Source organism: Paroedura picta, chromosome 2 (assembly GCF_049243985.1).
Source record: "Paroedura picta isolate Pp20150507F chromosome 2, Ppicta_v3.0, whole genome shotgun sequence".
Classification (NCBI taxonomy): domain Eukaryota; kingdom Metazoa; phylum Chordata; class Lepidosauria; order Squamata; family Gekkonidae; genus Paroedura; species Paroedura picta.
Genome location: NC_135370.1, coordinates 66,575,918 through 66,602,396, shown reverse-complemented (window position 1 = coordinate 66,602,396; position 26,479 = coordinate 66,575,918). Strand labels below are relative to the sequence as shown.

The window sequence follows — 26,479 nt, the reverse complement described above, 5'->3', positions numbered from 1 at the left end:
CTCTAAATGAGTGGTGAGATGTTGGGTACATAGATGCATGTATAGATGAGCTGTGAGGCTGTGGGATAGTAGACAATGAGAGGTATCTTTCTTGGGCTGGAACCCTAAATGATCATTTACAAAAACATAGTGAGGTCCCTAAATACGTGGCTACTATGACATTGCTGCAGGTTGAAATCTTTTTTTAAAAAACACTAACTGTCAAGGTACAAGTTCTCCATTTTTGTACAGAAATACTTGGTATAAGCCGCCAGGAAGGGTAGTATAAAAATTAAAAATAAATAAAATAAAAATAAATGTGATGACCTTGTGCATTTGCTGCCATCCAGAATGTGGCTTAAAATTGGCTCCCCTATATATGTTTGCTCTTTTTTGGCTGAAGCAAATGAGTGATGACTTGTGTTTGTGTGATTGATCCATCATGGATGATGCCCCACAAACAGAACGTTCGTTCATCTACTGTCAGCCCAAATCCAATCCAATGCAATTTAGCCATCAGTCATCGAGGCTGAAGAAATCAAACAAGGTGGACATGTGTGTGAGCAACAACTCTGCCTTTGCACTTAATAAAAAGTAATGGGGAAGAAGTTAGCAATGGCTTTCTTGACAGATATATTTCAATGGAATATAAATACAAAGTTTTTTTCTTGAGTGTGGCCTGCATTAGAATGCATATTAGATCACAACATTTACTTTCTCTGAAGTAAATAACACAGTACTTTGGTTTAGTGGTAGCACAAAACAATGTCTATTTTCATGTGACACTGTTTTCATAAGTTTTAGCCTAGAGAAATCATTATGTGAAGGTTACAATGCTGAGTCTGATCTAGTGGTGATCTATCTTAGATACACCTAATGTCCAATCAGACTCTTTCCTGCATATCCAACTGTCTCATGATTTTCCTGGCAGTCAACCCACATCTTTTGCACATCTGCCCTCCCTCTGCATTCTCAGAGTTGTGGAGTCAGTTCATTTTCTTCCACATGGGTCTAAAAAATGAGGATTTTCAAGGGAAGGTGCTGTCATCTTCAGTGGCATCACAACAAGCCCATCTATTTTTTAAAGCCGTAAAATATCAATATGTAAATGTACTGTTGTGATGAAAGTTTAAGCAACTCAACCTCTCCAAGATAGATGTCCTGTGGCTGGGCAGAAAGCCAGCAGATCAAGAAGCGTATCTGCCCACCTTGGCTGGGGTGCAACTTAACACCTCGCCCTTGGCCAGGAATCTGGGTTTGATCATGGATGCTTCACTTTCTGTGGAGGCCCAGCTCATGGGAATAACCTGCATGGTGTTTTACCATCTCTGTCAGGTACACAAGTACATTCCTAGTGCCCAGAACAAGCAGGAAGGCACCCTCCTTTGGAAGCCAGTGACACCATATCACCAGAGGAGGAACAGCCACTGGTCACCATCCTCTCACCACCATATCAACCTCAGCCTCACTTAGGGAATGCATCTGGGAATCGCAGCAGTGCGAGAACAACTCCAGGAAGATCCAAAAGATGAGGATACTTCATCAGTTGCAAAGGGAGTATCTTGGGCCAAAACCAACATGGCACACCCACAGTCTTGCAGCCTAAGACTTGAAACCAAAGCCCCGTATCCACCAATCTTATCTCCAGCCACCAGCTCATCATTAGAATCCTAAGAATGCTGTAGAAGGCAGGCCCAGAGAGAGGTGCTGGACTGGTGTCGTAGCATACAGCTGGTAGCTCAGTACTTGTCAACCTCTGCCTGTGACCTTGAGTTACCATAGAATCAGGGCTGACATCTGCATAGGCTGTGAGCATGAGTCACCACAGGATCAGGGCTGAAAGCAACATGGCCTGCTGAACCATTGATGAGTTGCACATGTCCTTGGATGACTCAGTAGGTTGATGAGTTTCACCTGCTCCTGAATGACGCAGCAGGGTTTTCTTGATAAAAGTAGCAAAAAAGCGAGGTAAATTGGCATGCAAGCAGCTTGTTTACCTCCTTTGTGCACCAGTTGCTGCTAGTTTGTGCCCTAATCTAGATTTCAGTATGTTGGACTTTCTGGATTGTGACCTAGTTTGTGTTTTCTAAATTTGCCTTTGTGGTTTAATACTTGGACTTCTGAATGTCTTTGCCTCGACCTTAGACTGTGTTTGGACTATATTTGTTTATTCTTGCTCCAGGTGCCTGCCTCAACCTGGTCACCAATCACCAGGAGGAGATGGGATATTAACAGAACTATTCCAAGTGATAGAAACAGAGGGCATCAAAACATTATCAAGACTATGCCAACAAATATGGAAAATAAACAGTGGTTTACAGACTGGAAATGCTCAATCTACATTCAGTCCCCCTAAAAGAAACATCAAAGAATGCAGCAACTACTGGACTACTGTATTAATTACTCATGTAAGTAAAGTGATGCTCAAAATCTTACAACAAAGACTTTTACCACATATGGAATGAGAAGTAAATTTTGAAAAGGAAGAGGCACTAGAGATCATATTGAAACTGTATATTGGTTACTGGCGCATATGAGAACTTCAGAAGAGAATCAGCTTCTTTTTCAGAGTTTGCAGTAAAGCTTTTGGCTGTGTGAATCATGAAAAATTATGGCAGGTTGGCCCTTATTTAAATGAAGTCAGTCACAAATCATAAATATTAATCCTACCTCTTGGTGAAATAGCCAGTCACTGATTTCAATTAGTAGCATCTTTGTGCATGGACAACTGTGCAAAAACCTGATATAAGCCTGTTCCTTGAAGGATGTTTGGCACAAATTCAACAGGCTGGATTATTGGCTCACATCTGATCAGCTTCTTTGAACACAGTAATTTCAATGGTTTAACACACATTTGCAGTGAATTTCACAACATCCTCATTCACCCTCAGAGTAAGGAGTATTCCCCTGAAGCAAATCATTTTACATTCAAATGCATATTCTGACTATTGGAGGAAGTACATCCAAATGACAGAGACGTTTTTAATGAAGTGTACAAAAGCTTATGGCATTTTAAAGATGAACATCTCTCTCTTCAATTTTAATATAGTTCTGCCTCTATTTACCATCAAATCAAAAACTGCAATTAAATCTTGCCAGGTAAGTAAAATCCTCAGGTTTTTCTAATAAAGGAGCAGATGGTTTCACTGCTAGAAAACATATCACTGGAAAAAAATACGTGCATGGAAGGGGCCTACCATGGTAGACTTAATAGGAATTCCTGATTTGCTAACAGTTTTTTTGGTTGCTGTTGCTGCTGCTGATGTTGTTCCCTAAAGCAAGACAGGCAATGAAGCTGGAATTGCTGTTTTTCCAAACAACAACTAGAAATGTGACAAAATTGCTCATTTTTGGTTTGGGAAAGTCCAGGATTCCCCAGAAACCATATATTTGTAGGCTGCAGTTCAGTACCCTGTATAATCATACTGATGATTTGGTGATGATTCAAATATTTTGAGTGGATTTGTATCTGGGATAATGATGTTCAGTATAGTGAGTGGACAGATCTCTGCTTCTATTTTTACTTGTCTAAGCCTCTGGACCATCACAGACAAGTCATGCATCATTTAAATAATCTACATTTCAAGTGTGTGTTCTTTTGGACCTGTACAGTTGAGGACTTTAATCTGTCAGGGGCACTCATCACACTCTTGTGTCTTCAGAAGTTAATGGGTTGAACCATACTTCCCATGCTGGGTTGCAAGATTACCAGTGATCCAATTTAGGACACTCATCATTGAATCCAACAGGAATGAAATTCAGAGAAGGACTGAATTTTAGAGAGAAAAGCCTTGCAGTTCTGCCACCACCATCCCAAGACAAGCAACACAATGAAGGCAAGCACCTCTTTTGTAAGTTCATTCCCCTCTTCATCAGATGGATTGGGAGGGCAGCCAAAAGGGACATCGTCAGGAAATACTGTTTGGAAACAATGCAAAAATGCACCTATCAAAACTATTTGTAATGCAATTTAGAACTGTTTTGACTATTCAATAAAAAGTAAACTTGTTTTCAGGAAATCAAAGGTGGTGTTTGCAATATCTGCTATTGGAATTGGAGCTAACAACTGTTCTTGCATCATTGCTTAGCATTAAACACAAGTTTTTTTAGGAGACTAAACATCAGCCTACACTCTTTTGCCTCCTTTTGGCTGATCAGGGTCATAAGAAGCATGAATAGAAATTGGAAGCTCTCTGTGAAAAAGAAACAAATTCTTCTTCAAACTGAAGGAAACCCCTGACAATTTAAGCCAGGGGTAGTCAAACTGCGGCCCTCCAGATGTCCATGGACTCCTGAGCTCCTGCCAGCATTCACTAGCAGGGGCTCACCGTAATTGTAGCCCATGGACATCTGGAGGGCCGCAGTTTGACTACCCCTGGTTTAAGCCATTAACCTATATTTGCTTTTGATCTCATCTTGGCCTTCCTTTGTTCTGCCCTTAACTATCTCTGATCCTGATTCCTCATCTTGTCCTCAGATTGTTTTGTTCATCTGCGAAACACCTGGGCCAAAAAACAAAGCAGAAACATTATATGGCAATATTAACACATGCCAGAAGAAAGCAATATTCAGCAATATTTTAATATCTGACAGCACTTGATGCATATTCTAAAATTGAATTTAGAATATCTCAGTTTTTAGTAGCTGACAGGTTATGAGATTCCATATTTGACTCTTGTCAAAATCAAGCCATTGCAGCAAATTTAAATCACTTACACTTTAAATTTCCTGGCAAATAAATGTTCAAAGTTTGGATGGCCAACATCTTTACCAATGATCCTTGGTTTCCATCTCATGTATTGTGAACTCATAGATTGTTGTTATTGTTTTCACTTCATTTTTCCATGAAAATGTGACAGAAATAGCCTTTTAGCATAAGTTTCTTGATCTGAATGATCCTTCAAATGTCACGTGACTCAATTTTTTTCTATTTTGGGCTTCCCACTTTAACAATCATATAACAAATACAAAGGAAATGTGAATTGCTTCATTTTTTCAAAAGATACTTGGCTATATCCAATACATGTCCCATAGCAGAATGTATCTCAACTTATTTGACAGAAAATTATAGAATGCTAGTCCTTGAACAACCCATTCAACGAAAGCAACATAGGATCAAAAAGTATTAATTCCTTAGGACTGGGTCCTAAGGTACATAATCTTTGTTCTGTCTATGGAATAGAATTTTCTGGCCCATCTTCCCATCACATGATTTCACCCATACCCTCCAAATATGAGGTCTCTGAGGTTCAGAGGACCTCCCAGGAACAGTGCTAAGTATGATGAACCATGTGATATTAAAGAATTCTCTGGGCTATTTCTGAAGTACATCATAGATACTTACAAGAAACATATATTTGAAGCCCAGCACTCAACAATTTTTTCCAGATTGATCATTCAGAACCAGGTGGATCTGGGAGACCACAATTAAGCTAATTCTACCATAAATTCATTGGCAATAGGTAGCATAATTATCCTTTAACTCATGGGTGCCAGATACTATACAATATAATACTGGATTATGGTAGACATGTGCAAAATAATTGGGTCTTGGCTCTCTAGTTTTGTTACTTCAAAAAGAAACTTATTTCTTTGTCATTGCTAACAAATTTAGTCACATTAAGACAGCCTTTCTCAACATTTTTAACATTGAGAAACTCCTGAAACATTCTTCAGCCTTCAAGAAACTACAGAAGTGGTGCCATCATGCAACCACTTGCCCCTTAGATCCCTGCCCATCTTAGTTGCTGAAATCAGGCGACCAACGTGTAGGAGGTCCCTTGAGGGAGATTATCAACCTCTCCTTAACATCTGGAGAGTTCCCCGAGGGACTTAAGGAGGCAGTGTTGTGTCCTCTGTTGAAGAAAACATCGCTAGACCCACGGGACCCCGCCAGTTATCACCCAGTCTCATACCTTGCGTTTCTGGGAAAGGTGATAGAGCTGGCTGTGGCGGACCAGCTTCTAGCATTTCTGGAGGAAACTTTGGCCCTTGACCCATACCGGTCTGGCTTCTGATCTGGGCATGGGGTGGAGACCATGGTGGTCACCCTGAGGGATGATATCCGGAGCCAGCTGGACCAAGGTGGTTCCGCCATACTCGTGCTCTTAGATCTGTCAGCCACATTTGATGTGGTTGACCACGAGATATTGGCACACCACCTCGCCGGAACCGGAATAAGAGGGACTGCGCTACAATGGCTGGTCTCCTTTCTCCGGAACCGGATGCAGAGGGCTGCAGTGGGGGATGAGTTATTGGAACCCTGCAAGCTCCCATGTGGGGTTCCGTAGGGGGCAATACCCTCCCCCACACTTTTCAACATCTGTATGCACCCTCTAGCCCAGCTGGTCTGGGCCTATGGGCTGGGATGTCACCAATATCCGGATGACACCCAGCTCTACTTCCTAAAGGATGGCTGGCCGGACTCCCCCCCCCCCCCGAATATGTTTGCCAGCTGTTTGGAAGCAGTGGCTGGATGGCTCAGGCAAAGTCGCCTGAAATTCAACCCCTCCAAGACGGAGGTCCTGTGGCTGGGTAGAAGAGGGCCAGATCAGGAAACGCGCCTCCCATGCCTGGACAGAGTGCAATTAACACCTGCACCAATAGCAGGATTTGGGTGTGACCTTTGATGCTTCCCTTTCCATGGAGGCTCAGATCATGAAAGTAGCCCGGACGGCGTTTTTCCATCTTCGCCAAGCCAGACTACTAGCACCCTACCTGTCCTCAGATCACTTAGCCACAGTGATTCAGGCAACGGTCACCTCCAGACAAGACTACTGTAACTCGCAAAACTCCCGCCATTTTGGGAGGGATAAGTGTGTGAGCATGACCATATATAGTCATATCACCTGATAAATGTTTAACTAATTTTAAATATATATAAGAAATTAACTCCCACCCATTCAGGAAACCCTTCCAGGACCATCAAGAACCCTCAGGGTTTCACAAATCCCTGTTTGAGAAAGTCAGTGATAAGAAATAAATTTTGTTGATTTATCAGAAACATATTTTGAGGTGTAATGTTCTGTCCACATGCACTCACAGTTGGGATGAAATTCTCAAGGGCTGTACCCCTAACTCAACAATTTCTCCTTCTCATAATTTACATAACACCTTAGAGACCAACAAGATTTAGGGAGTATACATTTTCTAGCGTCAGAGCTCCCTTTGTCAATCTAATGGAAAGATCTTTGACATTTAAAAGCTTATACTCCCACATAATCTTTGGCCAGTAAGGCGCGCTTTCTCTCACTCTGTCTCTCTCTCGGTGTGTGTGTGTGTGACAGACTTATGGTAAGCTGACTTATGGTAACCTCCAGCAAGGGGCTTTCAAAACAAATGAGGAGCTAGGAGGTTTTCCATTGCCTTCCTCTTCAGACTCTGTCTCGGTGGTCTCTCTTCCAAATACCGACCCTGCTTAGTTTCTGAGATCTGATGAGACTGAGTCTGTACCACACCAACTTCCTTCCCCTTCAAGATGCTACTTGACTAGAATGTAGTTGATCTACTGCAGTCTAACATGGCTGCCCTCTGAAACTATCTTCATCATTCAAGCACAAGGAGAATGAATTAGAGTGTGAGTGAATTATTCTCTCCTTCTCCAGGACCTGAGAGAAGGAAGTCTTTTTAAAAAATGGAACATATAGCAATGGAATATGAACCTTGTTTCCTTTTCTCCATCTTACCTTGTTGTACTCATTTATTTCAGTCGATTTCTCATTGGCTAGTTAACTTCTGGTACCTGAGTTGGAACAAGAGGAAATGTGAAAAACAGACCATAGCAATATAAAATGGGAGGGGGCTGGGTTATCTCTATTTACCTGCATGTTCTGCACACATATCAGCGTGCCAACAAATCTTTGCCAGACACTGTGTATTTATCCAATTTATATGCCACCCTTCCTCAAGAGCTCAGGGCAGCTTACAACATTTGGAATAACAGATTTAAAACATTTGCATATTAAAATATAAAAACCAACATTAAACATTAAAACTGTTAATATTAATAACCTAGGAACTTGTCTAATTTGTTTCCATTTCTTATGCCAGTGGGGTATGGGAATAAAGTGTTGTGCAGTTGTCAGTAGATGACACCTAGATGTTATTTTAGTGCATTCCTACTTTGGTTTGTTTATAGGGAGGCCATCTGTTGATGGTGAATCTGTAGGCCTCGGCCATCAGCCCAGTGGAATAGCTTTGTCTTACACCCCTGTGGAACTGTTTAGAAGAAGAAGAGTTGGTTCGTATATGCCGCTTTTCTCTACCGAAGAAGACTCAGAGTGGCTTACAGTTGCCCTCCCTTTCCTCTCCCCACAACAGACACCCTATGAGGTGGATGAGGCTGAGAGAGCCCTGATATCACTGCTCGGTCAGAACAGTTTTATCAGTGCCATGGTGAGCTCAAGGTCACCCAGCTGGTTGCATGTTGGGGGAGTGCAGAATCGAACCCGGCATGCCAGATTAGAAGTCCGCACTCCTAACCACTACACCAAACTGGCTCTCAGGTCCCACAGGGCCCTGATTTCCCTCGGGAGATCATTCCACCAGGCCAGCTCCAGAGCTGAGAAAGTCCTGACTTTGGCTGAGGCTAATTTAATTCCTCTTCAGTAAGTTTTGTGTGGCTCGATCTTAAGCTTTTCTGAGGGGCACAAAGGAGCAGGTAGTCCTGCAGGTACAAAGATCCCAGACCCTTTAGGCCCTTAACCAGTCGACATTTCTGGATCCAGTACAAGGGTAGCTCTGCACAGAGTGAGTTGCAGTAGTCTAGTCTGAAGGTTAAAGTTGCATGGATCACAGTGGCTAAGTCAGGCACTGACAGATAAGGAGCTAGCTGCTGTGCCTAGCAAAGGTGATAAAAAGCCTGGTGGGAAATATTTGTGACTTGGGTCTCCACTGAGTCCAAGATCAGGAGCCCAAGATCACTGCCAGACTCCTGATAGTGGGTGAAGTAGTTAATTGGACTCCATCAAAGGCTGGGAGTTGTAGAGTTGTGTCTGGGCTCAGTGACCTAGCCAGAGGACTTCCATTTAACTTCCATTACTCTGCCTGAGTCAATCAGCCACTGCCTCTAAGCAGCTGCTCAGCATATCAGGGGTGTGGGAAAATGGCCATCTGTCAGCATAGCCATACTGATGATAGCCAAGCCTGAAACTCTGTATTAACTGGGCAAGGGGATGCATGTTGATGTTAAACAACATCGGGGAAAGTGTTGCTCCTGGCAGGACCCCACAAGTTAGGGCATATCACTGGGAGGTACTCTCTCCTATAGCTGACCGCGACCCTGAGGAAAGGCTACAGCTACTTCAAGGCAGCATTTTGTATCCTGGTGTTGAGCAGGCATTGGGAAGGGTAGCCATGGTCTATAGTGTTGAATGCTGCTGTGAGATCTAATAAAATCAGCAGTGCTGACTCACTTAGGTCCAGCTTCCTCTGGAGATCACCCCACGGCCAGGCCTAAAAGCCGGATTGGAAAGGATCAAGGGTTCATGTTTCCTCCCAAAACTTCTGTAGTTGTACCACAACCATGCTCAGCTATTTTGTCCAGGAATGGCAAATGCAAAACCAGGAAGTAGTTAGATGGGTCATTTGCATCCAGCATTTTTTTTTTCAGAAGCAGCCTGACCACTGCCTCTTTCAGTCTCTCTGAGAAGGTCCCTTATGTCAGGGAAAGGTTAATAATAATCCTGGACGGAAGTCCACACCCTCTTGTCCCTGACTTTCACCAGCCAGGAGGCAAAGGGTCCAAGGAGCAAGTGGGTCAGAGTTTTGTCCACATCAGTTAGGGAGAGCCTACTGATGTGGTCCAGATTCGGACCTTGAGACTGCCAAGGGGCCTCCGGGTCTCTAACTGCATCAGTCTCAGCTGGAAAGTTCTGGCAGAGTAACAAGATTTTCTCTGCAAAAAAGCTCACAAATGCCTCACAGCTAATAGCCAATCATGAAATTTCTGACATTCCATTAACTAGGGACGTCAAGGATTGAATTGTTTTGAATAATAGTGCTGGGTGAGAGCTAACACAGGCAATGGAGGCCAGAATGGATGACCTTCACTGCCATCTGATAAACATTCATAAGCATCTTATAAGATGTTATTGAGGTTTCACCACGTGTTTTCCACCATACTCAGTCTTGCCATCTCAGTTCCCATTTCCATTCACATAGCTGCTGGGTATAGCAGGGGAATGGCTTGGTGCAGGTGCAGAGAGGGTGCAAGGGAGCCATTTCATTGAGGGCTTCAGAAAGTAAGCATTTAATGTATTATTGATCTTAAACATGTGATTATACTGGAAGAAGCAGTACATAAATACAATTATAAATAGAATACATAAATAAATATGGAGGGGGTGGAGCTGTAGCTTCTTGATGGTTAATTGAAGCTGGTCTTTTCCTTTTCCCTCTCCTTAGTAGTCATCATAGCCACAAATTGGTTGGTGTCAAAGCAATGGGTGGTCTTTCTGGGGTAGGCATCCTCCATTGATGGTCGGAGCCTGACCACCACAAGTGTAGTGAGGTTCTGTGAACCAAGCCAAGGCTCATGAGCAGCCTCCACTTTCCTTCTCTCTTCTCATTTCAGCAGCAGAGCAATGGTTCTCTGGGAAGACAGAGCAGCATGTCTCTCTCCTTACTGATTTATAGAAGCGTCTGGAGACTAACAGCTGGGACTGTGAAGCCCGCATTGTTCATACAGTATCACAGTACGGCTCAACTTCTTATGAATGGGTTGAGGTGGAAGCCCAGACATAGATTGGGTAGTCACCTGATCCCCTTTACCACAGTTATGCAGATGTGTCCAAGATATAAAAGCAACCATAGTGAAGTGAAGCAGAAATACATTCTTCTTCAATCACTGAGACAACTAGATGATCGTCAAATGCTCCAGATTTTTTCAAAACGTATGCAGCTGAGTAGATGGAATTTTTTATGGGTCCCAAAAGCCACTTAGGTCTTTTGAGTACAGTGGAAAAGTCTGTTTCCTTAAGCTGTTGATAATGGCAGTGATGGGTTTTATACAGTCCCATAAAACTCCATTGAGACCAGTCTGTGATATCTGCACAAGGCTTAAATAACAATAGCCATCATAAATAATTCTCCCTTTGACAGTTGGCTCCCTTTCCAAGACCTCAGCAATACACTTGGCCAGTTGAGATTCCCAGACTTCCCTGAGGAGAGAGTTTGAACTGCAAACAGCCATTCCCCAAAGACAAATAGAAAGCATGCAGCAAAACCAGAGGTAAAATGGGTTGGAGAGCCAAAACAAATAGCTGCAAATATTTAGAATTCACTAACTGTTCGAAAGTTTCCCAAGTTCTGAATGCAAAACTGAAGGGGTCAGCTATGAAATCCTATAATCTGACAACAGTTGTATGTTTATTTATTTATTTTTATATTTATATAATATAGTTATTATATTTATATAATATTGTCAGTCCATTCCATCATTACAGGTCATTTCTCAAAAGTGCTCAGATAAAATATTAACATTAGGACCGAACAGAAACTGTCCTTCCATGCTCTCCATACAGGCAAAAGGACAAGTACGATTCTGTGTTCTCCATGTTAGTTTACAGTGTGTGAGGGAGGGATTTCAATTTATGGAATAAGAGATGTGGCCCTTCACTTTCAGTGATGTTGGGGTCCACCTTCAGCACAGGAATCTTCACTCTTTGAATTTTGTTGCAAATGTAAACTGACTATGTGGACATATGTTGGGAGGCAGCATGGGATAATGGTCAGAGTGTGAGACTAAGATTTGGGACACCCAGTTTCAGAACCTCATTCCATCATGGAAGTTTGCTTGGTGGCCTTTGGTCACTCACTCTCTCAGCCTATCCTACCTTACAGGGTTGCTGTATGGAAAACATGGATGAAGATAGAACTATGTTGTAAACCACTTTGGGGTTCTATGGGGGTACGCCTACATTAAAAGAACAGAATGTGTTTCATGGGAAGTCTATAGGAAAAGTCTTTGGCTTTCATGGGAGACTGAATGACCAGGACAAAGACTGGAGTATAAAATTTCCTCAGATATACATTGATAACTGCCAGAAGTAACAGGTGTATGTATGCAGGTCCCCTCCAGAATTATTTTTAATATTATTTACATATGTATTAACAGAGATGGGAACATCACCTAAAGTTACATAAGGGATCAAAAAGAATACTGATTTTATTCTTCCTGTGAATAACTTTCGTTGTTCGTTACCTTTATTGACATTCCATAGCATTGCTGAATAACGTGGATGCTTAGAAAGGGGGAATCAGCATATCACTGCATTCATTCTAAAGGAAACATTGCAAACCATTCAGGCACATGACATTGCTCTGGTGGGAATCCAAAATATCTACTTGGGAATCTGGCGTGCAAGATCAAAACAACCTTCAAAAAGGAGTTTGTTTGATGTCAGTGGGAAGGGGTTACAGATTTTGTCTGTGTTCAAGCAAGGAGGTATGAATCATGGAAAATGGCCTGATTCTTGCTTATTTTATGAAGTTTACTGTGCAAATAGATACATCAGCAAGATGTGGGATACCATAATCTCAGAAAATCCTGTTTAATGACAAAAAAAAATGTGTTTTGCATCACAGAGACACTATGTACATCGCCTGCCTCTATATCTTGTTCCCTTGGCTGTTTTCTGTAGAAAGCAATGGCATGTATACTGGCTTCCCTCACCAGCACCATCCCCTAACCATTTTGCTGCTTAATTTTCCCACAGACTCCCCAGGCCTCAGAATATGGAAAAGGGGGCACAGGAGTTTCACCGCCCAAGTCCACCCTGTCTTACATTTTGCAGACCAGGCCAGTCAGATCTCCTCAGAATGCCCTCTGGTCTATATCACAAGGCTTGGCAGCCAGAAGCTGAAACTGAAGGCAAGGCACTAGGGACAAAGAGCTGGAGCTAAGCCACAGGCATGCACCTAGTAGACCAGGAAGTAATTATACTCAGCTGACCTGCTGGCAGGTGCTGTGCTGTTGGCTCTAGTAGTGTGTTTGAGCCAGGCTTCTGCAAAGAATTGTTTCTGCCTGGCTCTGGGATGAATGCAATTGGCTAAGCATTTAACCTTCCTTTGGGGCCACCTTGTTCTGGGTCTTCTGCCACCATTGGGCCTACAAAGTGAGAGTCACAAGCTAGGAGGGGACTATTGGCTCAGAGCTGCATCCTGCTGACTATTTCTGGCTATGGGCCAGTGGGCACCTCAACCATTTTAGGCTCTCCTGATCCTCCTTGGCCGATGACCTTGGCTCCTTGGGCTCTTCTGCTGAGGGCTCTAAGTTGCTGAACTTGTTGGCGGGGAGTAGTATCCCTGCAAAGTTTCCTGGAGTAGTATTCCTGCAAAGTTTGCCATGCTCCTCCTTTCTGCTCCTCATGGAGCCACAGTTTATGCTTCCTCTCTACCCATGTCACTCAGCCATAGTCCCACTTCCCTGGCCCCTATTATCTAAGCCAGGGGTTGGAGGACCACTCCTGCTCCATATTTTCTGGCTCTCCTGCTTTCTCTCACTGGCCATTTACTAGGAGGCCTTCAGCCACCCTTCCTCTGCCTGGCTTCTCCCAGGTTCTTGCATGTCTGGGCTCCTTTTGTGTCCCAGCCAGACCATAATTGTTGGGCCTCTGCTGGTTGCCTCCATGCCTGCTAGCTGATCTGATGGCCTCTGAGGCTAGCTCTTCCCTGGCATCTTAGGCTGGCAACCCTAATCTCCTTTGGTGTCCTGGCATCAGGAGATCATGTCAGCAGCCAACTCCCAAAGCTCTGGGGCCCAGAAGAGAGCAGGCCCATAGCCAGAACATTTTTATTGGGGGTGGGGGGCCAATGAGTACAGTGGTGGTGAGCACATTGTTATTGATTTACTTTATTATGGATGAGCTGTGATGCAGTGTGAAGTCTTTGCAAAGATCATTTTATAGAGAAGGTCCAATGATAATCCATTTTGTCAATATCCCCTTGCCTTTATTTACACATGATGATGAACAGAATCTTGTAAAAGCATGAAGATTCCCACCCCGTATTGTCCCACTTCTACTTTCCTGGGTTGCAGTGTGCCAAATGGGAATTCCCCACACACTAATGTATCTCTATAAAAATGTTTGTTTCTTCCTCTGAGTATGAAATGAGGCTTTGCTATCAGAGATCACAGAAGAAAGTGCATCTTTTATAGTTGATATCTTGGATTCACATCACCATCATCTTCCATTGAACTCTCCCCCTCCCCCTCTCCAAAAAAAAAGCCCCAAACCCTGCTCTGATTTGGCTCCACATAACTTGCTATAAGGACTTAAGGATAGCTACAGACACTCAGGCTGGAATGCAATAGAAATCTCCAGGCGGTGTCTGGAGACCCACCCCCAAGTGATCTCCTGGCTAGACAGGTAGGGTCACCATGGATCAATCATGCATGTTGCAGAGGGAAAATTTTAAGTGCCCAAAATCAAAATGGAAACCAAATTCAGTGCAGAGGGGAGGGATTTATTGGAGCTGGGAGTGGATAAAAAGCAAAGTGCAGACTCAATCCTGGTTAGTATTTGAGTAGGAGACCATCAAGGGAGTCCATAGTTATCACACAGAGGCAAACATTGGCAAAAAAGCTCTGTTTACCTTTTGCCTAGAACCTTTTGCCTGCAGCATTGTCATAAGTCTGTTGCAGCAGGACCACAATTAAAACACACAGAAAGTTCTAGCAGAGAGTTCTCAATTCCCAATCCAAATTGTATCTCCCAAGATTTTTGTTGAGGGAAGCCAAAGCAGGTTTCATGCAATTGTCTTTTTAATAAATGTTATTATCCTCCTTTATGGGGGGGGGGGGTGTACGCACACACATTAAATCATAATTTGTCATAAAAAGTTGTAGCTGACCTATGGCAGCCCTTCCAAGGGCTTTCTGGGCAAGTGAAAAGTAGATATGGTTTCCTGCTACCTTCCTCTGCAGAGTCTTCCTTGGTGGTCTCCCATCTGAATACTGACCCTGCTTAGTTTCCATGACCTGATGAGATCAAGTTATATCCTAAATAAAAAGAATACTACTATATAGTCAAAACAATAGTCCATGGCAAGGAGCAGTGTCAGTTTATCTCAGCCTCATAATTTTTTCTTTCAGTGCCCCTTTCTGTTCGCTAATGGGGCAAAGGAAAAGAACTCCAGGGCAATATGCTTTAAAAGGCACTATAATCCTCTCCGCCCTCCCCGGTTTTTCCTACATGCAATGGCATGGGATCATTGTACGCCTTGAGTGTGTCTGCCCATGAACCTAGCTAATCTTGTGATAGGCCCTTGTGATCACCTGCCAAATAGAGGCTGCTGATGTATAAGTGCAAAAAGCAGGCAATGCAGTTGATTCAAAGGATGCCTCTAGCTGTACAGGTATAAAGAGGGAACAGACAGTAAGTGATTGGGTGCACACAAACCATTCAATTTAATGATCCAATCGTGACCCCAGGAAACAACAAGGTGGTGATGTGACCAGGAACTCGCCTTGCATGTCATTGAATGAGTTCAAATAAAAATCTTTGCCCAAGGACTGTGTTCATGCTGAAGTCCTACTTTATATATTGGCATGCCTGCCTCGTTTAAACTTTATAAAATGTTTGTATCATTCCCTAAATATTAGTTCTAATTGCTGTTAATATGGGCAACATCTCTATTTGGACCAACAAGCAAGCTCTTTTCTGCCCCTGTGTGGTGAAACTCATATTCACCTCAACGTTAATTTATTACATCAGATTCTAGCTAAGGAAGTTAAGTATGTGTAAAATCATCTTTCTTTAGAGATGGTGTCTATGTTACAGTCACCACAAGAAGGCCAATGCCCACTGCTTTACATGATGCCAACTTTTATGAGTTTTATATGTGTAGCTTAGGATGGTCTAGTGTTTCATCTTATTCTTCTTGGTGATTTAGTAAAATCATCCAGCCAGTGCTATCAACACTGCATATGAATTATTCATCGTATAGTAGTAACTAGTACTTAGAGCAAATTAAAATGACTTCTATGTAACATACAAACAAGGACAAATGAATAGACATGGGTAGAAATGGGTTCGTGAATGAACTAAAGTCTCTGAGAAATTTTGGGCAGTTCATGATTTACAAAGTGAAGTTCATGGCAGGTCAACTGGCCCAAACTTTCCATGAACTTCCAAGTTGTGAAGGTTTGTGTCCATTCATGAACAGATACATTTCCATACAGTCTCCACTCAATCCAAATGTTTGCCAAAATTCAAAGCAACATACCTTGTAGAGGAGCATCCATGGGAGGTCCCCTATGAGTGTCTCTAGTTTGCACGAGATCTGTTCCATGCACTCCTAAACCTGTGCCTGTCAAAATGGCTACAGCCCACACTCCAGTCATTTTGACAAGCACTGTTTCAGGAAGTTCAGGAGAGTATAGAATGGATCATGGACAAGCTAGAGGCATCAAGATCACAGGGGATCTCCAGCTGATTTTCCTCTATGTGCCCTCCAATTCTGGTAAGGATAGGATTTATGGGGTCCAAGTTACAGTATCCTAAAAAGATACCCCTAGAAAAGTGCTTTCTGGGCATATGACCACCTGGCTTTTTCCCAGGAAGCATTTTTCTGGGAGCACCTTTGGTGGGGGTCTGTACCCCATACATCCAATCCTCACCAAATCTGGAAGAAGAGTATCCATCAGAGACGTCTTACAAGTTTGTTGTCACTAGTATGCTGGTGGGGTAGGGACTAGAGCAACCATGAACCTCATGACATGAACCGGTTTATTTGATCCCTAAAATATAATGATTCATGGTTTGCAAACTGGACATGCCAGGAACCCTGAACTAAGCCACATTTTCCCCAGTATGTGTCCATCCCCACAAATGAACCTAAAACATATACAATACGCACACCTCAAATCTTTATACTGTCATCCTTTGAGGTAGCATCCTTTAAGGTTGAGGGCAGGCACAATCAATCAACAACATCAGCAGGGCCCCTGCCCCCCTCTCCCTCTCTCCCTCCCCAGAAATCCACCAAGACTCCTGGGCCTGTTGTATTACTGTTTAATGTTATACAGTTACTTGTTATTATATTATTTAATAATATCAATGTTATAATTAATTATATGTAATGTTTCCTGTATAATTTCTTCAGTTCTATGTAAACCGTCCTGAGCCTTCAGGGAGGGCAGTATATAAATGCAAAATGAATAAAAATGAATAAATAGCAAGAACTCTTTGAAGTTTAGATGGGTCTTTCATAGCTGGTCCTGGGATTTTTTAAACTTGAAACTTCAGGAATCAGACCTGGGATCTTATAGAAAATACATATTCCACAGAATCATGGACCTTCCCCCAAATTTCATATTATAGTACTGAAATATCGCAAACATAACCTGTGGTATGAGGGTAATCTAGATGAGATAGTGGCATTTCTATGCATTAAAAGCATGACACTAGACCTTCTCAGAGAAAGAGAGGGAGGATTCAGTTTGAATAGCAAAAGGGGCACATAGGTGCAGTTTCTTTCTCTCAGTGCAGATCATCTAGCTGATCTCCCTTCTGGTATCAGGGCTTCTTTGAGAGGAGCTGTTCAAGCAGTGAACCTGCAGAGAGGTAAGCCATGGGGGGTAATAAATGCATTCATCTGCACTGCTTGCTTGTACATGCCTTTGCCTGCAAAACCAGATCCCATCCCTCTCTCTAATAGATGCAGTTCCCATGTTTAAACATGCAGAGCAGCCTCATCACTTCTAAAGGAGCCCTAAACTGATTTCTGGTCCGGTTTAAACAGGATGCTGGGTGGACGTAAAGCACTTCTCCAGGAAGGTTTCTCTGTGTGCTGGTGCCACATTAAAAGGCTTCTTAAATTGGGGGGGGGGGGGGGTTATTCATAAAGAAGACCTCATGTCTGGCTAGCAAAACTTCCCTGCTATCTAATATCTCCTTGTCACTTTGGCCTATTTCAGACTTCTTTTTTTAATATTTGATTTATTTCCCGCCACAATTATGATTTTTGATGTCTTTTAATGGGGTTTTGATTGGGATTTTTGGGACAACTGTTACCCGCTGTTACCCATGGTAGGCTCGTGGCGGGCGCGGCGGCGGAGTCGAAGGTGCAGGGGCGGCAGCCGTGATGGCGGTTTCCGGCGGCGTGTAGCTGACGGCGGAGCGGCTCGACGGCCGCGTCTTCATCTCGGGGGCCCTGTGGGAGGCTGGGCTGTGGCGGCTCCTCGGTGGCACCTCCGGGGCTCCTGACGGCTGCTCCGGTGGTTCCTCAGTGGTTCTTGTTGTTTTGCGGCCATGAGGGCAGGGAGCCCCCGGCAGCTGTGCTCATTGGTTCTTGTTGTTCCTCAGTGGTTCTTGTTGTTTTGCAGCCATGAGGGCAGGGAGCCCCGGCAGCCGCGCTCAGTGGTTCGTGTTGTTCCTCAGTGGTTCTTGTTGTTCTGCGCACAGCGCGGCTGCCGGTGGCTCCCTGGTGGGTGGCCTGACGCGTCGGAGGCACTTCGCGCCTCCGAAGCGTCAGGCAACCTGCAAAGGAGCAACTGCGAGCCGCGCTGTGCGCGGCTCGCAGTTGTGCGAGGCTGGGAATCGGAGGGACCAATTGGCAGGCGTTTCGTGCCTGCCAATTGGTCCCTCCGATTGTCTGTCCAGAGGAAGGGGCCAATCCGGACCCTTCCTCATCCCGGACACATCCCGCCTCAGAACGCCTTACAGATTTATTTAGTCTGTGGCGCCCGCGGCGCCACAGGCGGTGTTAAGATAATACCAAACTAGATGGTCCAATTGTCTGATTTGGCTTCAGGCAGCTTTCTGGACATTAACTTGTGATGGTGCCTTCTATGAAGTTAGACCATTGGTCTATCAAAGGCATGATTGTCTGCTCTGGACAGTTTGCTGGAGTCTCAGGTAGATATTACTAATGTCACCATCTACCTGAAGCCTTTAGCAGAAGATGTCAGGATTAGTACCACGGACCTTCTGCATACAAACCAGATGCGCTACCAGTGAGCCATTTCCTCTTTGTTCCTGTTCAGCTCCCCCACAACTGTGCACTGTAGCTCTTTTAGCACATTCTGAAACTGCCTTGCCTGCACACATCTCTTGATACTGCCAGGATTAATCAACAGGTATGTTTTGAATAAAACAGGTGACAAAAGCAGCTCTACTGACAACCCCAGTTGTCTCAGCACCCTCTATTGCAGGGGTGGCCAAACTGTGGCTCTCCAATTGTGACTACAATTCCCATGAGCCCCTGCCAGCACATGTTTGGCCACCCCTGCAATAGAGGCTTTAATTAAAAGGTTATTAAAATTCTTTCCTTGAAATAACGTGTGTCTCTCAGACTCTGCTTACTTCAATTTAGGTTCTTCACCTGAGCCTTGGGGAGTGACAATGATCTGCGAATCTAGTCATCTGTTGCTTGAAATTTCTCCTAGGAGTCCTCGCAGCACTTCCTCAAACCATTCCTAATAACTCCACTTGTTGTTACTACTGAGTGTCATAAAGTTTGGGTCATCTTCCATGAAACATAAAGGAAAGTTGTTTTACTGTGGAAAATAGTTCCTTATATAGGTAGGGAGTCTTAAGGAAGTCTACTTAGTGACAGTCACATGCCAAGTTGGGAAATGGTGATTCAGTTAATCACTCCATGCAGCAGCTGCAACAATACTCCAGGGCTCCTTAAACAGCTTTCACAGTTCCGCTGCAGTGCCTAGAATGACCTGGGCTGAATCTGCATGGAGCTTTTATTCCAATCCCAGGTAGATTCAATCCCTGCTGTCTGCACAGAATGTGATTTCCATTTTGATTCTGGGTGATTTAAATTTTCCCTCTGCAACAAGCATGATTGATCCAGAGTAACCCTACCTTTCCCCCGCAATATCCTGGCATGGATATAACCCTAAATATTTGAAAAATTGGCATGAGTAAGTGTACAGCTGTCCGGTTTCCCTGAAATAACCTACTGCTGAGCCTCCAATGCTGTAGAAAAGCCCTGATTGGCCATGGCATCAGTTCAAAGGCTTCCTCATTCCCAGGTTGCAAGGCTTCCCTTAAAGGGGAAGCCCTAACTTCTCACAGCAGAAGCTCCAGAAGCCCTAACTTCTCTGTCAGAGATTTTCCTCTGGGATTTATTCCCCCTTCTCTGCTGTCTCCAATCCTCCCCCCCCCCCATTCAAGAAAAGAAAAAGGCTCCTGCTGCACTTACCTCCCCCCTCTTCTGAGCTTCCCTAACCATGTGCAGATCACTTTTCTGTTTCAATGGGGAAGGGGGATAGAGGAAGACCCGAGTTCAAATTGATCTGAACAGCAGGATCCACAACAGAATAAACAAAGTAAGTGCAGAATCAGCCCTGGACTCAGCAAAGGTCTAGAGTACTGCCTGATACATGGTTGTGACCATTTCCGCCTTACAGACTTACTTCTTTATTTCTATGGATTGACCTCCAATCCAATATTCTATGGAAGCCATTGTGCAGTAGTGGTTTTTCTTCAATTTTTTTTACTTTTTCTATTCGTGACTTGCTTTGGAAAGGAGCGCAGTTCAGCCACTTGTAATGCTACTTGGCTTTTTAGTTTGTGCTCCAGAGACCGGGCTATGCTACCCAGAGGGGAAGGGAGTTGAGTGAAGGGGAATTATAGCAATTAGGATTACTAATTTTATTTCAACTATAACCCTAAATCAGTGATCTATTTTTTTTTTACTTACAAACACCAGAATCCAGATTTAAGGAAAGAAAGGAATAAAACTGGGGAACCAGTGTGAACCACCTAAATAGGACTCCTATACCCAAGGAGAAGCTACCAAACAATGTTTAATCCTGTCATGTATCCAAACAGATCTTTCACCATGTTGGCTATGCTTTTGTAACATTTACAAGTTTTGGCACACCCCATTACATAATTAAAAAAATATTGTTAGTTGGCAGTATTCTTCATCTATAAACCAAGTGTGTTGTATTAGTGAAATGGAGACCTGAATTCAGTTTCTCATTTACTCAGATTCAAACAGCAATAACCTCAAGCCATGTTAGTCTGTTGTTACTCTGTTCTAGCAAAATATAAAAGTCCAGTGGCGCCTTAAAGACTAACATCATTAATTTCAATAGGAACTTTTTTGAATCACCACACACTTCCTCAGATAGGTATGGACATCAAGCAAAACCAAAGGCTTGAGGGAACTGAGAAGAAGGGAGTTGAGCAGAGCATCAGGAGCAGCAGAAGCCAGCTAGTGTGCCCGGGAAGTCCAGGAGTCAGCTGAGTCAGGAGTGGAAGGGAAAGCACTGCTATGCCATAAACATGTTTATAAAAATGGGACTCTTCTGCTTTGAGGAGAGAGCTGGGAGTGGCTCCATTACAAAGTGAGCTGTTTTGTTTTAACAAACGTGTATTGTAGTGCAGGTTCCGCCCCAACTTTCCCCCTCCTTCCCAAGCTGAGAGGCTCCTTTAGGCTCCACCAGGTGCTATGAAATCCCAGGCTTAGAAAGCAAGTCTCAGAGCCTGCCTTCCCTCTGCTGCATCAAAGCAAGGAGTGCCCTGCTGCATTTGGGATGCCTGGCCACACTCCTTCCCACCCCAGGCTGAGGCAGAGTCAAGCATAGCTGGCTTGCTCAGGAAGTCCTGGAGCCAGCTGAGCCAGGAGCAGAAGGGAAAGCATAGGTATACAATTAATATTTTTTTTCAAAGGTAGTTGTCTCAGGAGGCAGGGCAGTAGATATGATACTTGAGACAGTGACACAGCAGGAAAAGAAAAGCTAGGTTCTGTACCCCACTTTTTATTACCCAAAGGAGTCTCAAAGTGGCTTACAATTGTCTACCCTTCCTCTCCTCATGACAGACACCATGGGAGGTAGGTGAGTCTAAGAGAGCTCAGAGAACTGTGACTGACCCAAGGTCACCCAGCTGGCTGCATGCAGAGGAGTGGGAAATCAAACCTGGTTCACCTACTTAGAAGCCACCATTCATAGCTATTACACCAAGCTGACTCTAAAAAAAAATTGAAATCTGAGGGCCATTCCGCACAACTGGCAATGTAGCTAAATCTGAGCACTATTGAAAAGTGCTATCAATAGCACAGGACTCGGTAACACACATAGCCATTTTTCTTGGAAAAACAGCTCTCCCACTAGCTGTTCTCGTAATGCACAAGTTTTTGGTCTCACCGAAATCACAACAAAGGAGGCAATATTTTCCCATGCTTCCTCCTGCCCCTGGCCGTCAATCAAACAGAACAGCCAATTAACTGTGTGTTCGTGCTTCCTTTTAAAAATTGTTTTTTAAAAACCCGAAAACACCTGTAGCAACGCATATTTGTTCATTCGATGTATCAGAAAGACCTTTTTTTTTGCTGGCGTAGGAGCTGGTGCTTAATCGTTTACATGTTCTTAAAGTTTTAAACCCCCCCCCCCGGGTGCAATTTCTGGCCGAAATTATAGGCAGTGTCGAACAGGGGGCTGTATTGTGCTTGGAAACTTTACTGACAATTGCTTGTGGAGGGATTTCAGCTGAACAAGCATCACTTATTTGTTACTTTTGCAACACCCGGAGCGGTGTAAAGATGGTTTTAATCAAAGTGGTTTTAACTGTTGTTTAGAGATTTGGAGATTGTTTTATTTTTGTTTTAACTTAAGTGTTTTTAACTATTATTGTTAGCTGCCTTGAACTACAAGGAAAGGTGGGATTTAAATGCGTTCAATAATACAAAACAATACATGTGGTGGTGGAAAGTGCCATCGAGTCACAGCTGATGTATAGTGACCCTGTAGGGTTCAGAGGTGGTTTGCCATTGCCTGCCTCTGCATCCTGCCCCTGGAATCCCTTAGAGATCTCCCATCCAAATACTAGTTAGGTCAATCTTGCTTAGCTTTTGATGAGATTGGGCTGGGCAGGGCTATCTATGTCAGGGCTGTGATGTACTATAAGACTGCTAGTATGGTGAGGTCTATCCATTTCCTATGCATGACTTGTAGCAAAACATGCATGAAGTTATACATTTTGCAGCCAATGGCAGCCAGCGATATTGTTTAAGGATGAAGTGTCACATAACACCAAGTTGTCATAACATAGATAAGCTGTATGACATGCTGCAAAAGAGATGAAAGGGAGATCTCTACATGGGGCTACTGTTTGGGTGGTAGCCCAAGGTATAATTCTATCCTCTGTTGTGGGTATGGGAATACCTGACAGCAGATCAGTTATTTTAGCTTAAAAGCAGCCGTGAATAGGCGGCTCCATTTCTGAGTTCAAAAAGTATTAAATGAATGTGTCCTTGACCATATAACTTTCATTCGTTCCCCACCTTTAAGAACAAAGATGACTGATTAAATCTTATATGTGCTCAGTACAAGTATCATCAGTGCCGTCTTAGGCAGAGGTGCACCCTTTGAAACCCATTTTGACTTCAGTGGAATTGGACGTGTAACTCTGCTGAGGATGGCATGTTGAATAAAAGGAGGAAGAGACAAGCATGTCTATCATTTGATGACTTAGCAAGTGATCTTTCATATATGAACTTCCCATCCTCAGATCCACTAGTGCTCAAGGTACATCACTACGTACTTACTGTAGCCGTCCCTAAAACCCTGAAATAGGAAAGCATATCACAGAGTTCCTAATGTACTTGCAAACCTTAAAAACCATCTCACACCTTTTCAGGCTCTTGAGGTTGCTGGGTAACTCCTAATTTTTCACATGTTCCATTATATCTGTGTTAGGCTAGTCATTGCTAAAACAAAAGTTCCCGCAGGCTGTTCTGTTAGCACCTTAGAAGTGTGTGACTTCCTTCCCTTCCTTATTAAGCTACAAAGCTAAGGTGAGGTTTTTGTCAAAAGATTTGCTTCTTCACTTCTGATTTCAGAACCCAATCCAAGAAGTGAAATTTGCTGAGCTTTTGGAACAGCACAAACAACCTGCCATTTCAGGAATACCCTGCATACAAAATCAGCTTAGAAGTGGTCCTTCTGACCCTTTGAGCCTCTATCCTCGCAGCATTCATGATGACAACAACAATGCTGCACAAGATGAGGAGTTCTGCAGAGCAACAACATTTTCTATAATGTGCCTCTTAAGAACAAGTGTTGATTCTGGGGTGGTCTCAGCCAGTGCACAGCAGGGGAGGCCCTGCAATCCTGGGCCCTCAACTATCCATGTTCCCCCTGGGGAAGAAAGTAGGATAAGAAAAGTGGTAGCACTTGCTACCATTTGCAACTGCCCCATCTGGGGCTCAAGCAGAGGTCTACACCCACCTTACACAGGATAAAACTAGTCCTTATGTAGCCCTGGCAAAAGGCAGAGTGGCATGGTAATGATTCTGGGGGTCCATAACCCAGGGTCCATAACCACCCTTGCCAATATATGTGTGTATACACACTCATTCACAATAGCCTGCAAAGCTTATGGGGGAATCTAATTTCTTCCCCTGTTGCTGAGCCCAGCATGGCTGTAGGCCTCAGCGGCAAACAGTTCTGGCCTCAACAGCCAACTTTGAGCCCAGCCATGTCTGGGAGCTGTTCTAATCTCCATCACTGTTGGGCTCAAGGCAGCTTCTGGTGTCTGCTTCCACCATGGAAATACTTAAAAGGGTTCTCAGAATCTGCCCCCACTGTGCCAGGGACTCCCAGAGTTCGCTGCAATTACAACAGGGCCCAAAGGGCTCCTGGAGTCCCCCACAGCAGTGCACAGAGCAACTCCCGGAGTCTGCTACCACAGCTGGGCCAGAGTGGCTTCCAGACATCTCCACTGGCAGCTTTGCAGAGCCAAGGTAAGTGGGTTGCCTGTATCTGTGTCTGCATACAATGTTATTTTACTGGGGGAAGGTTTACCTCCCCATGCATTTTTTAAGTTTTCAGAATTTTCTGCAAACCTGGGGAGTACCCCCTCAAGTACACTCTATAGATGAGATTTTACATACATAAATGCATACTCAGCATACAGTAGACTATTTGGGGGAGGGAATCTTCTGAAAAAGTTGTTTTACATACAACAGAACTTCTATAACTTGGAAAGTGCAGCATTATAATTATCATAATATACCCCTTTCTATCCTAGCCTTCACCTCTCTAATTCTTAGCCAGTAAGAAAAGCTATTGATTAGCCAGGTTGATTTTTGTCCTTTATGGGTTTCTGTGGAGTGTTTCCAGTAATCTGAGATTACAGTAGTTAGGGAACCAAATTGCTGCAAAACTTGTAAATCGTAGGTTTCTACCAATTTCCTCTTCCTGTCGCAAACCTTTGATCTGCCTCTCATGCTGTTCCAGAGGGTTTCTGTCCCTGAGGAGCAGTTTGTTTGGAGGATCAGTGGGCTGCAATGGGAGGCACAGGCATGAACATTTTGTTGCATGGACAACTGTGCTTTGTATGAGTGGTAATTGTAGTCTAGATCCAACCATGTTTTGGGTGCTCAGCAAGTCTTTCTGATTTTATTCCATTTTGTCCCTGTTTTCCATACCTACCTCTGTATCTTTTTTATCATGTTGTTTTTCTTTTCTGTAAGCTAGGTCAGTGCATGGTAGCTACATGCAATTATCATGCTCACATGCAGCTGATATAGACACTAAGACAGTCATGGAGTCAGAGCGGTGTTAGAGCCAGAGTATCTAATCTGGAGAACTGGGTTTGATTCCCCACTCTTCCATATACTGCCAGCTGGGTGACCTTGGCCAGTCACAGGTCTCTCCGAGCTCTCTCAGCCACACCTACCTCACAGAGTATCTGTTGTAGGGAGAGAAAGGAAAGGCAATTGTAAGCCACTTTGATACTCCTTAGGGTAGTTAAAAGTGAGGCATAAAACCAACTCTTCTTAATGCAAATGCAAAGCCAAGGATTCACTGTGGGCTTTTGGTACCCCACTGCAATGCAGCACAGTGAGAACATGTGTATTAACATAATGTATATTTTATATTTTTACATTCTTATATATATGACTAGAGGCAAAGCCCGTTGCACCCAGGGAAACAACAGGCACTAGGATATACACCTGCACTGTGACCTTCCTGGGGGCTGGCAACATGGCAAAAGCTCCTGTCCATACATGGAGCCTTGAGGCCCCGCCTCCAAACCTCAAGGAACATTCCTGACCCAGAGGTCACCAGCCACCATGTATGGCCTAGAAATCTCCTGGAATTTGGGGTCATCTGTAGACTACAGAGATCAGCTCCCAGGGGGATATGGCTGTTTTGGAGCGGAGACTGCAATGACAACACATCTCCAGCCCCCTGGACATGAAAGGGTTTGCTTGGGAGAGAGAGAGAGAGAGAGAGAGAGAGAGAGAATAACATACTCCCTTCTCAAATTGCAAACATTAACTCCACAATCTTCTCTCCATGTTAAGGTGACCATATTGTCCCACTTTTGGAGGGACATCTGGGGGTACCTGGTCAATTGTACTTATGTTGAAATTAAATATATATATTACAATACTATTTTTGCATTCTATGCGTTCTATGAAACTTTTTGTTGCTCCATATAGACCAAATTTTTAATCAAGAACCCCCCTGGTCAATGGTGTCCCGCTTTACCAATGTTAAAATCTGGTCACCTAGGAAATAGCT

At 43.7% G+C, this 26,479-nt stretch overlaps 1 long non-coding RNA gene across 1 annotated transcript in view; it reads right to left on the bottom strand.

The window, feature by feature from the left end:
• The window catches only part of LOC143828678 (uncharacterized), a 36,816-nt gene extending 23,933 nt beyond the window's left edge, over positions 1-12,883 (bottom strand). Inside the window, exons 1-3 of the long non-coding RNA XR_013227826.1 lie at positions 12,765-12,883; positions 7,665-7,720; positions 3,824-3,897 (exon numbers count right to left, since the gene is read on the bottom strand). This is a non-coding gene — a long non-coding RNA (uncharacterized LOC143828678). The remainder of the gene's footprint in view (positions 1-3,823; positions 3,898-7,664; positions 7,721-12,764) is intronic.
• Positions 12,884-26,479: the final 13,596 nt, after the last annotated feature.